General features: G+C 45.9%; 1 long non-coding RNA gene across 1 annotated transcript in view; it reads left to right on the plus strand.

Moving 5' to 3' along the window:
• Positions 1–78: 78 nt before the first annotated feature.
• LOC146776480 (uncharacterized) overlaps positions 79–12,048 on the plus strand; it is a 32,089-nt gene continuing 20,119 nt past the window's right edge. The window contains exon 1 of the long non-coding RNA XR_014972196.1: positions 79–262. This is a non-coding gene — a long non-coding RNA (uncharacterized LOC146776480). The remainder of the gene's footprint in view (positions 263–12,048) is intronic.

Raw genomic sequence — 12,048 nt, forward strand, 5'->3', positions numbered from 1 at the left:
TTTAATAAAAAAAAAACACAGCTAAAGCCCCAGCTAGACCGTATAGTGCCCTGTTCTGCTCCGTGTAAAATAGCCCTCCAGACTGCCTGCTGCTTGTTTACATTTTACACATGTAAATAAAGGCTGCCCGGACTAGCACTGCAGACAACTCGCTGCCACCCACTCCGGGCTCACCACACACCGTGGCACCAGTATCGAAGGGTCGGCAGAGCCTCACACGCGCGCTTGATCCTGGGCATGGTGTCTGTGCGCTTCTAGCACGGTAAGTCTGGCGGGACTGTGCACTGGTGGCATTTGGACACACGATGGAGGGAGGTGGCAGGGAGAGGGTTGGGGTCGTGATTCAGAATCTCACTGGATGATACTGACGAGATACACCCCACGCACCCCTTCCCCAGACGTCCGATTGACTTTTTTTTCTCCAGTTTTCTATAGCGCGAACTCGACCCGAAAGTATTGGGGCGCTTTATATGAGCAACAGTTACATAAATGCATTCTATCTATCCTGCCCATCCCAAACTTTTTTTTCAGATCTTAGCACATAAAAGTGCTTCTTTTTATGCACAAACGGAAAAACCGCGTGAGGGTAAATTCTTATTTTATGTATGTGATCCCTTATTTCACCCTCCACAGAAAAAAAAAACATATCGTCCCATCTTTGCCTAGATTTACCAAGGTTTTTCAGCCGTGTCCGACAGTCTGACAACATCTGCCATCCTGTCAGGGGCTTCACTTGGGTTTTGCGTATATGTTTGTATTGGTGACGTAGTGATGGCATATTGCGCCCAAGGCAGCACATCCACATCTGTAAACTAGAAAACAGACTCCGCTCGTGTTAGTTAAAATTGCATTACTGAGCGCCTGTTTACTTCTACACTCATAAGGCGCCTTCCCTTTCAAAATCAGCCAATGTCATGTTTCCGTTCTGCGTCACAATGCACACGGGTGGACAATTAAAACAAAAAGGGTTGTTTTGTTGTATAGCGCTTTGTCGACCCTAGCGCGGCACAGTTGCGTCCGCTACACCCCCAGAGCACAAACTCCCCTATGCACGGAAGCAGCGTTGAAAAATTCCGATATATATATATTTTAAAAAAATCTGGAAATGCCTCGTCCTTTCACACCTCTTAGGCGCTCATATTGGCCGCCATACAGCTACTGGTCTTTACTCGGAGGGGTGCAGTATATCAATGCGTAGAAATAGCGGATGGAGAGCTCGTCCCCCCATCCGAAACAATTACAACTATGGTCTTTCTGTCTAATGGTGCCGTGATAACCTGCTCTGTAAAGACAGCCAGGATATTAAGAGCGGATTCGCGAGTTAAGCTGCCTCGCAGCCTTGCACCGCTGGCCCCGCGAGCGCCCAGCACACCTCACACAACCAGAGGGGTTCGCTCATTTCCAAAAACGGTATCGAGTTGTATTGATAATATATAGCGCCCACTACTCAGGACGAGGAGGTGAAGCGCTTTTGCGACACGCCGCAGAAGCATGCCACCGGGCTTTCTGGGTCTGAGGGGTAATATGTTAATATACACAATCCATAGATTTATTGTAGTCAATCGCCGGGCGCATATATTTTATGTGTACGTCTGTTCTGTCCACCGAACGGGTCTCGACACCGGACAGGACTCGCTGCTGATCGGCAGAAGTTCGCATCCGGCGCGCTGAAGCGGAATTCTGGGTGTCTGGGTGATACTAAGTGTGCTGAGGGTGCGTGGGTGTAGGGCGTTGGGGTTGCAGGGCTGGGTTAAACTGACCAAGAAGGGGTTCGTTCTTACCAAATATATAGGGGAACCCACCTGTCAGTTCCTTTGGGGGATGAGAGTGTTTGTGTGTTGGGGGCAGGGTGGGTTGACGGGGGTTTGGACAAGGGTCCCTGTCCTCCCTCGAATCCATAGAAAGGGAGTATGTGTCTGTTTGGAGGGGGTGGGGTGTATGTATACCTAGCAAGACACATCTCTTGGTTGGGCGGGAGGGGCTGACTCGTACCAGACATATCAGGGTCTCCCTCGGGAAGTGAGAGGCATTCCAGCCCCCCTCCCCTTAAACCAATAAAACAGGGTGCTCATAGAACGGTATTGAGAGGTGGGGAGGGGGGCTTCCAGTAAGGGTCAGAAAATGAGCGGTATCTTTAGGGGTTCTTAGTGAGGCACATAATGGCATGGGACATGGCATGGGACACACAAGGGGTTCTCCATCATGCACCGAAAGTCAGAGCATTGATAGTGGAGGGATTCTGGCATGAGAATAAGAGGTCCCGTGAGGGCTCTCCGTGAGGCACAGGACGATGAGTACTCCCAGTATAGAGCGGGGAGGGGTGCCCTGATATACAGAGTAAGAGATCGCCACATGCCCCCACCCCCCTAACGACTGCGACAGTGGAGCATTCCTCGAAGGAGAGGATGTGGCCTTAGGACCAGAGCTTCCGATTTTGGAGCTGAGGAACCAGGTTCGAGGCTTCGCGTCGGCTCAGTATCGTGTGATTCTGGGCAAATTACTTAATCTCCCCGCGCCTACGAAAAATAATTGTATCTCTGTGAAAGGTAACTGGGGCTCATTTAAAGCGCTCCAATACCTTCAGGTTGAGTCCAATTTGCTACTAAAAACAACAACAAAAAAACGTGAAAGGTCACCCAGGGGGCACTAGTAAACTACTCTCAATGGAGGGTTCCTAGTGCAGAAAGTAAGATGTCGCCCGTGGCTCGCCTGTGCAACAACGACAGTGGAGTGTTCCTATTGGTGACATTGAGAGTTCACCCCGGGGTCACCTGTAAGGATCTTCCACTCCAGGAGCCCTCGCACTGAGAGTAAGAGTTCCTCACAGGGGCCCCATATATGTCACTGAGAGGGGACAGTCCATTGTTCACTAGGTAAGAGTTCACCCCGGGATCCTCCAGGAAGGCTCTCTCAGTGGGGGTTCCTAGTACAGAGAGTAGTGAGAGGACACCCCCTCCCCCCATCGCAGTATCAGTGAACACTTCGAAGTATTTGGAGTTAAAGGTGACCCCAGGAAATCCCATATTGATAGTGGAGAGATCCAAGCACGGGGAGTAAAATGTCATCCCAGGGCCCGAGTCCTGCAAGGCATTAATAGTGGGCATTTCCTAGTGTAGCGCTTGAGAAGTTACCCTATACCCCCTTCCATCCCTCCGGTGTGGCGCTGGCTGTGGGGCATTCCTAGAATGGAGAGAAAGTGGTTACCACAGGGCTCCCCCTGTAAGGCAATGTCAGTGGATTGTTCCTGGTTTCCTAGGTTAGAGGCTGCCCGAGCCCCACTCGTATCGAACGGCCCCTGGGCCTCCAGCAAGGCTCTCTCAGTGCAGGGTTCCTGGCGGAAGAAGCCCCCCCGCACAGACAGTGGGCAGCTCCTAGCAGAGAGAGTAAGAGGTCACCACAGGGCCCCCCTATATGGCACCGACAGTGGGCAGTTCCTAGCAGAGACAATAAGAGGTCACCACAGGTCTCCCCTGTATGCGTTTACTGTGGACGGTTCCTACAATGGAATGTAAGAGGTCGCACCAGGAACCTCCAGTAAGGGTCTCTCAGTGGATGGTTCCTAGAACAGAGAGTAGGAGTCACCAGGTCAGGACCACCCTGTATGGAGCTGACAATGGACTGTCCCTGCTATAGGTCGCATCGGAGACATCCGCAAGGCTAGCTCAGTGGACGGTTCCTAGAAAAGAGATTATGGGTTCACACTAGAACCGCCCCCCATTTTGGATCTGATAGTGGACGGTCCCTAGCACACTAGGTAGGAGGTCGCACCAGGGACCTCCAGTAAGGCTCCCTCAGGGAATAATTCTGAGAATAGACAATAAGAGTCACCCCAGGGCCACCCTGTATGGAGTTGAGGGTGAATAGTCCCTACTATAGTCGCACCGCGACATCCCTTAACTCTGTCCCAGTGGACGGTTCATAGAACAGAGACTATGTGGGTCTCCCCCTGTTTGGAGCTGACAGTGGACGCTCCCTCGCACACTAGGTAAGATGTCGCACCAGGGGCCTCTCCCAAGACTCTCTCTATGGCGGTTCCTAGAACAGAGAGTAAGGGGTCACCCCGTGACCCACGGGCCGTGGGTCCCCAATAGGCCACAGACAGTTTAATGAGAGTAGTATCCTATTGTCTAGTAATGACACTCTTATAGACCTCCTTGGACAGCAGAATCAGAGCTTCCCTTGGCATAGCTCACACAGACGTAGCTGAATCCGGCTTCAGGGCGCTACTGCTGCCGTAAACATTTTCCTCAGATAACGCAGCGTTTGTAGTCCTAGTCAAGTGGAATTCCTCCAGGGAGCAGCGTACGGGGTCGAGGGTCTGCAGGCAAAAGACATGTGCGGCTTTGTGCTACCTATCTGGGGTTAATCATTTTTTTTGGCTCACAACTTTTTTATATTAATGTAATTGTAGTTATGTAGCGCTTACTACTCCAGCGCACAGTCGCTTCTCCAGAACCCAAAGTTACACGTGTGTTAATAATATGGGATTCCCTTTCCTTGTATGTTAAGTTTGGAAAGTTTAAGTTCGTGTTCGTGCGATCTCATACATTCACTCTTGAGTCTTTCATAGGGAAGACGTGAGATGTTATTAGGAGTGGTGAACATGTGTGCCTGTTATTGGGATGAATTGGATAGAAAAGAGGGAAAAGTTTGGGAAGCATATTTGGAAGGCCATATATAACAGAAAGGTTTGGAGTGAGTCAGAGAGTGGAGGGAAAGAAAGGTTATTTTTAATCTAGATGTCTAAATAGAAAAATGAAATATATAAACATAAATATATACATGGGTGTGCGTGTATATATATATATATATATATATATATATATATTTCTTTTCACCTGAAACTTGGGGACAAGCCCGGGTTGCCTCCTCTTTTCTTGTACAATTTATGCCGCACACTAAGCCATTGAGGGAAATTGTTTTAAAATATGTAGAATGCCCCTTGTATGGCTGCATACATTAAAATGTAAAATATTAAATGAAACCAGCCAATGATTTAGCTAAATGTTAAATCCGATGATGAAGTCCACTCTACCCCATGTTTTGTGCAATCACTTATTGACATGTTAGACGCAAACTCCCTCTTTAACTTCCGTAGCGGCTATCCAATTTCTATTCCCCTGTATTTCCGACCCCTTTTACTACTCTGTAAATACTGCTTTCACTATTCTGTGCTTGTTGTTCTTCATTTAAAGTGTTTACTTTATTACTTTCCCCCAAACTCGCGGTAGTTTTGACCGCACTTGAGCTCACTGATTTTCCTCGAGCTGCTCCCTTCGCCCCCACGCGCCGTGTGATACGTGTCACATGGCAGTACCCCTGCATTATCAGTGCAGCACCGCGCGCCGCACACTAGCAGCTGCTCGGAGGGCGCAGGGGCATTACATCTACTAGTATTCCATAGCTTTCCATAGACTCCTTCATATGCTATGATTGTCAATCAAATGGAAGAAACCGTGGCGCATACATACATACATATATATATATATATTACCCACATTATGAAATGCTGCATTCTTTTCATGACTGAAGCAAAAAAATATCCAGAGGTCAGAATGTGTAGGGGGACAGAAGGCACACCATGTCTGCATCAAAGAATGAGAAGGCGAAAAACTCACCCACACCTTTTGCCGTGGCACAATATTTTCAGTAGGGACTTTAATCTTTTTTTGATAAAGTTTCTGTATTCTAAATCTAGAGTGATTTGAGAGTAGGGTGTGTATTTGGTATTTTACACACAACTCGTTCATTCTTTGCAAAATGTACTTTTGTTTCTTACAGTGCTCGGTTGTTTTTCTTTCTGTCTGTCTTTTTCTTTCTAGGAGTATTTTTTGTTAGTCACATCACACCGGCCTTTCTGTTATCATCTCAGTCTGGTTTTATTCAATTTCCCTTTTATGCTAGTAACTGTCTTTCTGCCATCCACTGTCTGCTAACTTTTTTCAATCCATTTGCCCTCTCCTCGATCTAGAAGCTTGTCTTTTGCTTTTTTGCTTTTTAAGTCTTTTAACCGACCTATCTTTCCCCATTTTATCATCCGCTGCCCATCATTAGGCTTGTCTTTCCGATATTTTCTATCTGGTTTTCTGTGTTTTCTCTCAGTCTGCCCGACTCTTCTCTGTCCAAGGTGTGCATGGCTGCCTGAATGTGTGCTTGCCATTTTCTGCCTTTGTGCGGGTACGCTTGCCATTCCATCTCTCTTTTACCGAATTTCTTTTTTTACCCTTTTGTGTTTGTGTGACATTTGCCCATTCCCTGTCATTTCGCTTAATTGTTGTTTTACTTTTCAGTTTGTCTTTCGCCTTTGTCTTATTCTTTGTCTGACTGCTTAAACGTATTTTTTTGCTTTTTTACCTGCCTGCTTTTTTTTTATATTACTGTATCGGTCCCTTATCGTGCCTTTCTGCATTTCACCCTCTCGGTTTACTTGTGTGTATCCCTTCTTTAACTGTCTGTCCGCCTTGTTGTCATTCTCTGTTTACTTTTACTTTTTCCGTAGCTAGCTTTTCTCCGCCATGTATCTGCCTTTCTGACTCTTTGTCGCATGGCACCTGTCCCTCTGAATATTTGTTCATCCTTTTGCCTTTTTCCTATCTGCCTGCCTCCACTTTAGCCACAGCTGACTGTAACTGTCCCCTTGTTGTAATTTTCATTTTTTTTATATGCGTGTATCCCTTCTTACCATTGCTTTCTGTCTGTCTTTTCTCATTTTCTATCTATCTTAACTTTTTCTGCCTACCTTTGGTGACCAATGACCTCTCTGTCTCTGTTCCCGTCCTGCCTTCTGCCCATCTTTTCCCATTTTTCTATGTGTGCGTCTTCTCTGTTTTCTACTTTACGTGCCTTTTGTCTAATACTCCAAATGTCAGCCTCCTCATGCTCCTTGCCTTTTCTATATGTTCTTGTTTTATTCTCATGTTATATATATTTTTTCGAATTCTCCCCGCTTTGTTTTGTACCTTACTCTATACTTTTATGAAGTCATGCCATCTTGACCTCTAGCCCTTTGGTAAAATGCATGCAGATGCTAAGCCAGTGACAGTACCGCAGGACAGGCTTCTGCAATGGTTTTCAAGGCCCACATCATGGGTCCGAGGGACTGAAGACAGACCAGCATTTCACTGTGCAATATGTGCCAACACCCAGGGTTGGATTGGGATTAAAAATCAGACCGGGCACACTCAAAAATGGTGGCCTACATTTGCATATTGCCTTTCTGCGAAACATTGCTTCGGTGAAATTTTATTAAAAAAATGGGGGGGGGGGAGCGTTAAAAAAAATGCAAAGATTAGTTTACAGTGGTGAAACACACCTGAAAACAAGTGAGGCCACTTCTGCTCAGGTCCCCTGCTCCCGCTCAACATGCATAAATGGGCTGGCCCAGTTACACCTCTGCAGTTGATAAAAAGGAGGTCATGGATGCCCATCGACCTCCAGAAAGGCAACTCAGGCACCCACTGGGCTGCTGGCAGCATAGTACAACGCAGAAACCGCCCAAATCGGCCCCCCAGGCTGCTCAAAAAACCAGGGCACAGCTGGAATTTGGAAACCGGCCCCTCGGGCATTGCCCGAGTGCCCACCCTACCAATCTGATGCTGCCCCATATCTCACTGCTCCCTGCAGCAGGGAGTCCGCAGAGTCAGCATGCCGGTTGTGGACCCTCAGATTCTAGAGAGGCAAACGGTACGCATTGATCATATGTCATAAGCACCTTCTCCTCCCAGCATCATATGTATGTAGGGCACACACTATCATGGGTATGGACCATGCTAGCTCGCGAAGCAGGTGCAATAACACGAAATAGCACATGAATGTGAAATAGAGGCAGTACCTGCTGTTACATGCAACAAAGGAATGTCAAGTGTATATAGTGAGACACACAAACACACATGCACACACACACACACACACACACACTTTATGTTATGATTTGTGGCATATATTATCCATCTATTCACCCACTTATCCATCTGCCAACCCTCTGTCCTTACAAGACCCCCCTTCGCCTATCCGTGTACCCACTCATTGTCCATCCAACATCCACCTCCGTCCGTCTGTACATCCACTCTCCCACTATCCTTCTGACACCTACCTCCATCCACCCACTTTCCTTCCAACACACACCTCCTTCCTTCCACCCACCCACTTTCCTTCCAACACCCACCTCGCCTGTCAGCCCATCTACCCACCCTCTGTCCATGCAAAAACCACTTCCTTCAGTTGGTACAACCACCCTCTGTCTTTCTAAAAAAAACCTTTTCTCAGTAGGTCCACCGACACTCTGTCCTTCCAACAACCACCTTTATCCGTCCGTCCATTTACCAGCCCACTGTCTGTTCAACACCCACTTCCGTCCGTCCATCTATTTTCCATGCAACGATAGATATGTACCGAATCGGTATTAAAGATAGGTGACATGCATGCACTATATTTGCTAGATCATATACATTTATATAAAGATATCAACAATGTAATTAAATACACTCTGAGACCAGCAGGCACGCGCACACACACAGACGTCCATTTGTGTTTAGTGCATTCTGGAGCCAGCACTGCAACCTTTTCAGGATTCTAGGAGCAGCGTAAGCTTAGTTGTCCAGTTGAATGGAGGATGTAGGTGAAGATAGATAGACTGCCTGACTAATACAGACAGAGAAATAGACCCTACAACAGGAAAATACAAAGACAGAGGACTGTGTTAGTAGGTTATAACCATCCACCAATAGAAACTCAAAATTAAATGATGCATAACTGGCCACCTTCTTTTATTGATTATAAAAATTGAGCCCACTTGCAGAATTGTGTATAGATGCCCCGAAAGCATAACAATTCGCTGCTAGGCTATAATACCTGATAGGTCAGTTTTTTTGTTTAACAATGATAATACATATGAAGTGTGTATAAATGCGTCATATTGCAAATTGTTACTAACTGAACAATACATTTCATTCATTCATAACCTGATATCTTTAGGAATTATGTCATATTAGATTAAAACAAGATGTCTCCTTCCTCAGACTTCGCTCTGGTCTGCCTGTTTATTCTACTGGAACATTTTTTCTGCTAGGAGAGTGCTTGTTTCCTTGGGCCATGCTTACATTTGCAGTTATTCTGTATCAAGTGCTGCTCACTACTGTTTGCTATTGAATTTGACAATGTTTGTTTCTTTTCGCTGTACTTACTTCTGACACACTCTGCCATACGTTGCCTCGCGTTTCTGTTACTACAGGATTCTGCTAATGTAATTGTCTGTATTCTGAACAAAATTATTTTAAAAAGCTGATAAACAGACCTCTCCGATTTGAACACGAGTTTATTGTGTCTTTTCATGAAATTATTCGTAGGCATGACAAACACCATATATGTTTTCAAACACTCTAGCGCCTAAAGGACTACCTTAGCGCACGGATACCTCCCAGTGCAGAACGGACCGTGCGTGAGATTTACGGATCAGGAATACTGGAATCTTTTAATCTGGAGATGCCTAGTCAGCCCTCTGCGATCCGAGGCTCTCGTTCACGCGCCACGTACCGATAACGTGAGTTCAGAGGTCAGCGCGCGGGTATCTGTGGAAGCCCCCCTGGATCCCAATCCCTGGGCTGGAGCTGAGCAGATAATGCCCCGGCTCGCTCTCTAGTCTAATGCAGTTATTTTCCCTCCAATAAAAGTCCAGCGTCTCGTGTAAAAACAGACAAATGCGGCTCTTCTTCCTCTCCCTGAGCAAAGTATTTTTACTGGCTAATTGCTTAAGTGAAAGAGACTCTGCTGCAGCCGAGGCTGTAATGTGAGCATGAAATGTATCCAGGGGGGCCGAGGGGGCGCCCTGGGAGCGGCCCCTGTGTTTATCAGAGCTCGGACCACCCAGGGAGGGGGCAGACAGGCGTGCGCCCCTCTGCCAGTCCTGCTTTTAATTAACACGAGTGTGACTTCACTCCAGACCCTCGCCCCCTTCCCCGAATGACACCCCTCCCCCGAAAACCGATCCCCAAACGTTTACATTAGGCCGGAGGGCTTGGGGGGGAAGGCCCACTCCGGCCACTCGGCGAAAGGACGAGGGAGGCTGGCACCGCGTTAACACGTGATTGATGCTACCCGTGGGTGCTGACAGGGGGCGCCCTCTGAGGGAGGGGCGGGCGCGGGGACTCAACACGGCAATGACGCTGCCAGACTCCTGCTGCTCTGCGCACCACACGACACCATGGATGCACGGTGCGATGGAAGCATGTCACCAAACCAATATTTATTTATTTGAAAGGTTTAATAAAGCGCGAAAATGGCCCGTCTGGGTGTCAGAGCGCTGTACACAAAGCATGCAACATGAGCAGGAAAGGTAGCAAGTTCAACATGTAAGTAATCAGGTAAATGGTAACGCCAGAAAGCACTATCTACTCCAGACAGTAGAAGGTATACAGCAGCACAAATGCATCTCTGAACATCCAAAAGAAAGCTGTAGAACAGAAGTAGACGTTAGTTCCGGTGGCTTCAGGTCTATGGTTGCAGGTAATTCAGGAGAAATCCTTTGATTTCTTTTTTCAATGTGCCAATCGAGGGGTTAGATCTGATTTTGGGAGGTTCCAAATTCTCAAAGCCAGACCAAGAAGGCACGGGTATAAGTTCAATTCTTATTGAATTATTGTGTTTTCAGCAGTAGATTCCATCATGGTACATATTGTATTGGATTGTAATTGCATTTATATAGCTCTTACTACCCCTGATGAGGCGTGAACGTGCTTTTTCGGCGAGTAGCACGCTACTCCAGAACCCATAAAGGATTAGTGGTGAATTAGTATAGTGAAAATATGAAGGTAATTTGAGTGGTGGCTATGTTAGTTATTTTTGGATTGAGAAGGATAGTTGAGGGATAAAAGAGGGAAAAATGTCTGCATTTATAGAGGCTTGATCTTATTACAAATGTCATGTTATTACTGCAGTACAGTTAAACTGACTCACATATTGCATGGAGCAATCACTTTGCATTGAGAAAGAGCTCTGCTAATAGCCATGCGTCCTCTTTAATTAATTCCGTACACAACTTTAAGCCAGTGCACCCTAGTTTTGGTTAAATAACGCAATATCATTGGCAGATTGAAAAACACCATGGTATAAAACATTTATGAAGATGCCAGAGTGTAACATGCAGGTTATTACCATTGTTGAGGGAGGGAAGAATCAGAATAGCCTATTTGAGGCTTGGCCTCTCCTGCCATTATCGAAGGGTCCGCAAGAACAGGGAGGCCGATTTTGTTTTAAAAGGATCGATTACAGGAAAGTGAAAAATTGAGAATAATCACTCCCTTAGACCTATCAGATGTAACTTCCTTATTACATGACAAGAATTGAAGAAAAGAAAAGGATTTACACGTCCCCGAGCATTGCGAGAAAACAGTCCCTAAAAGATTTAGAGTGTTCTTTTCTCGACAAACGAATACATTTACGGTGGCTCTTGCGGATAAAATATTTGAATTAAACTAATAATAAGGCTGAATAATCAGCAGGCAGAAACTACCAATTTGAAGGGTCATTCCCCTTGGATAGTCTATTCAAACGTCTATTCCCCCTTTTTTAAAAACAAATGAGATTTGATGAAACTGTTTTAGTCCTGAAGAAGGTGAAAGATTAAGAAATCACCGAAACGCTGCGTCGACTTTTTATTCATGATGACTAATTTTATTGTGATTAATTGTACTCATTAAAGATTGTAACCCATTTTGGGAGGGAAAGATATTTTATATGATTCATTTTGGCTTTTTAAAAAAAATAATAAATAATTTTGATTTTAAAGAATACGTTTTTCTAAAAGGCTTTCTTCAGTGCATATACAAGTTACTGTGTACAGGTCGGAGGGCAAACCTTTTTTCTGAGATAATTTATTGAGTCTGTGAACATTTAGACACTTGGCTGAGGACAACCCCGTAGGCCTTTTCTGATAGGGACATTTGTGTTTTGCTGAATATCGATACCCCGTCCCTTGTGTGTGTCACATCGGGGTAACTCCCTTGTTATTTTTGATTACTCTCCTGGTTCATGCCACTCCCTGTGCTCAAAAAT

Source organism: Triturus cristatus, chromosome 12 (assembly GCF_964204655.1).
Source record: "Triturus cristatus chromosome 12, aTriCri1.1, whole genome shotgun sequence".
Taxonomy (NCBI): domain Eukaryota; kingdom Metazoa; phylum Chordata; class Amphibia; order Caudata; family Salamandridae; genus Triturus; species Triturus cristatus.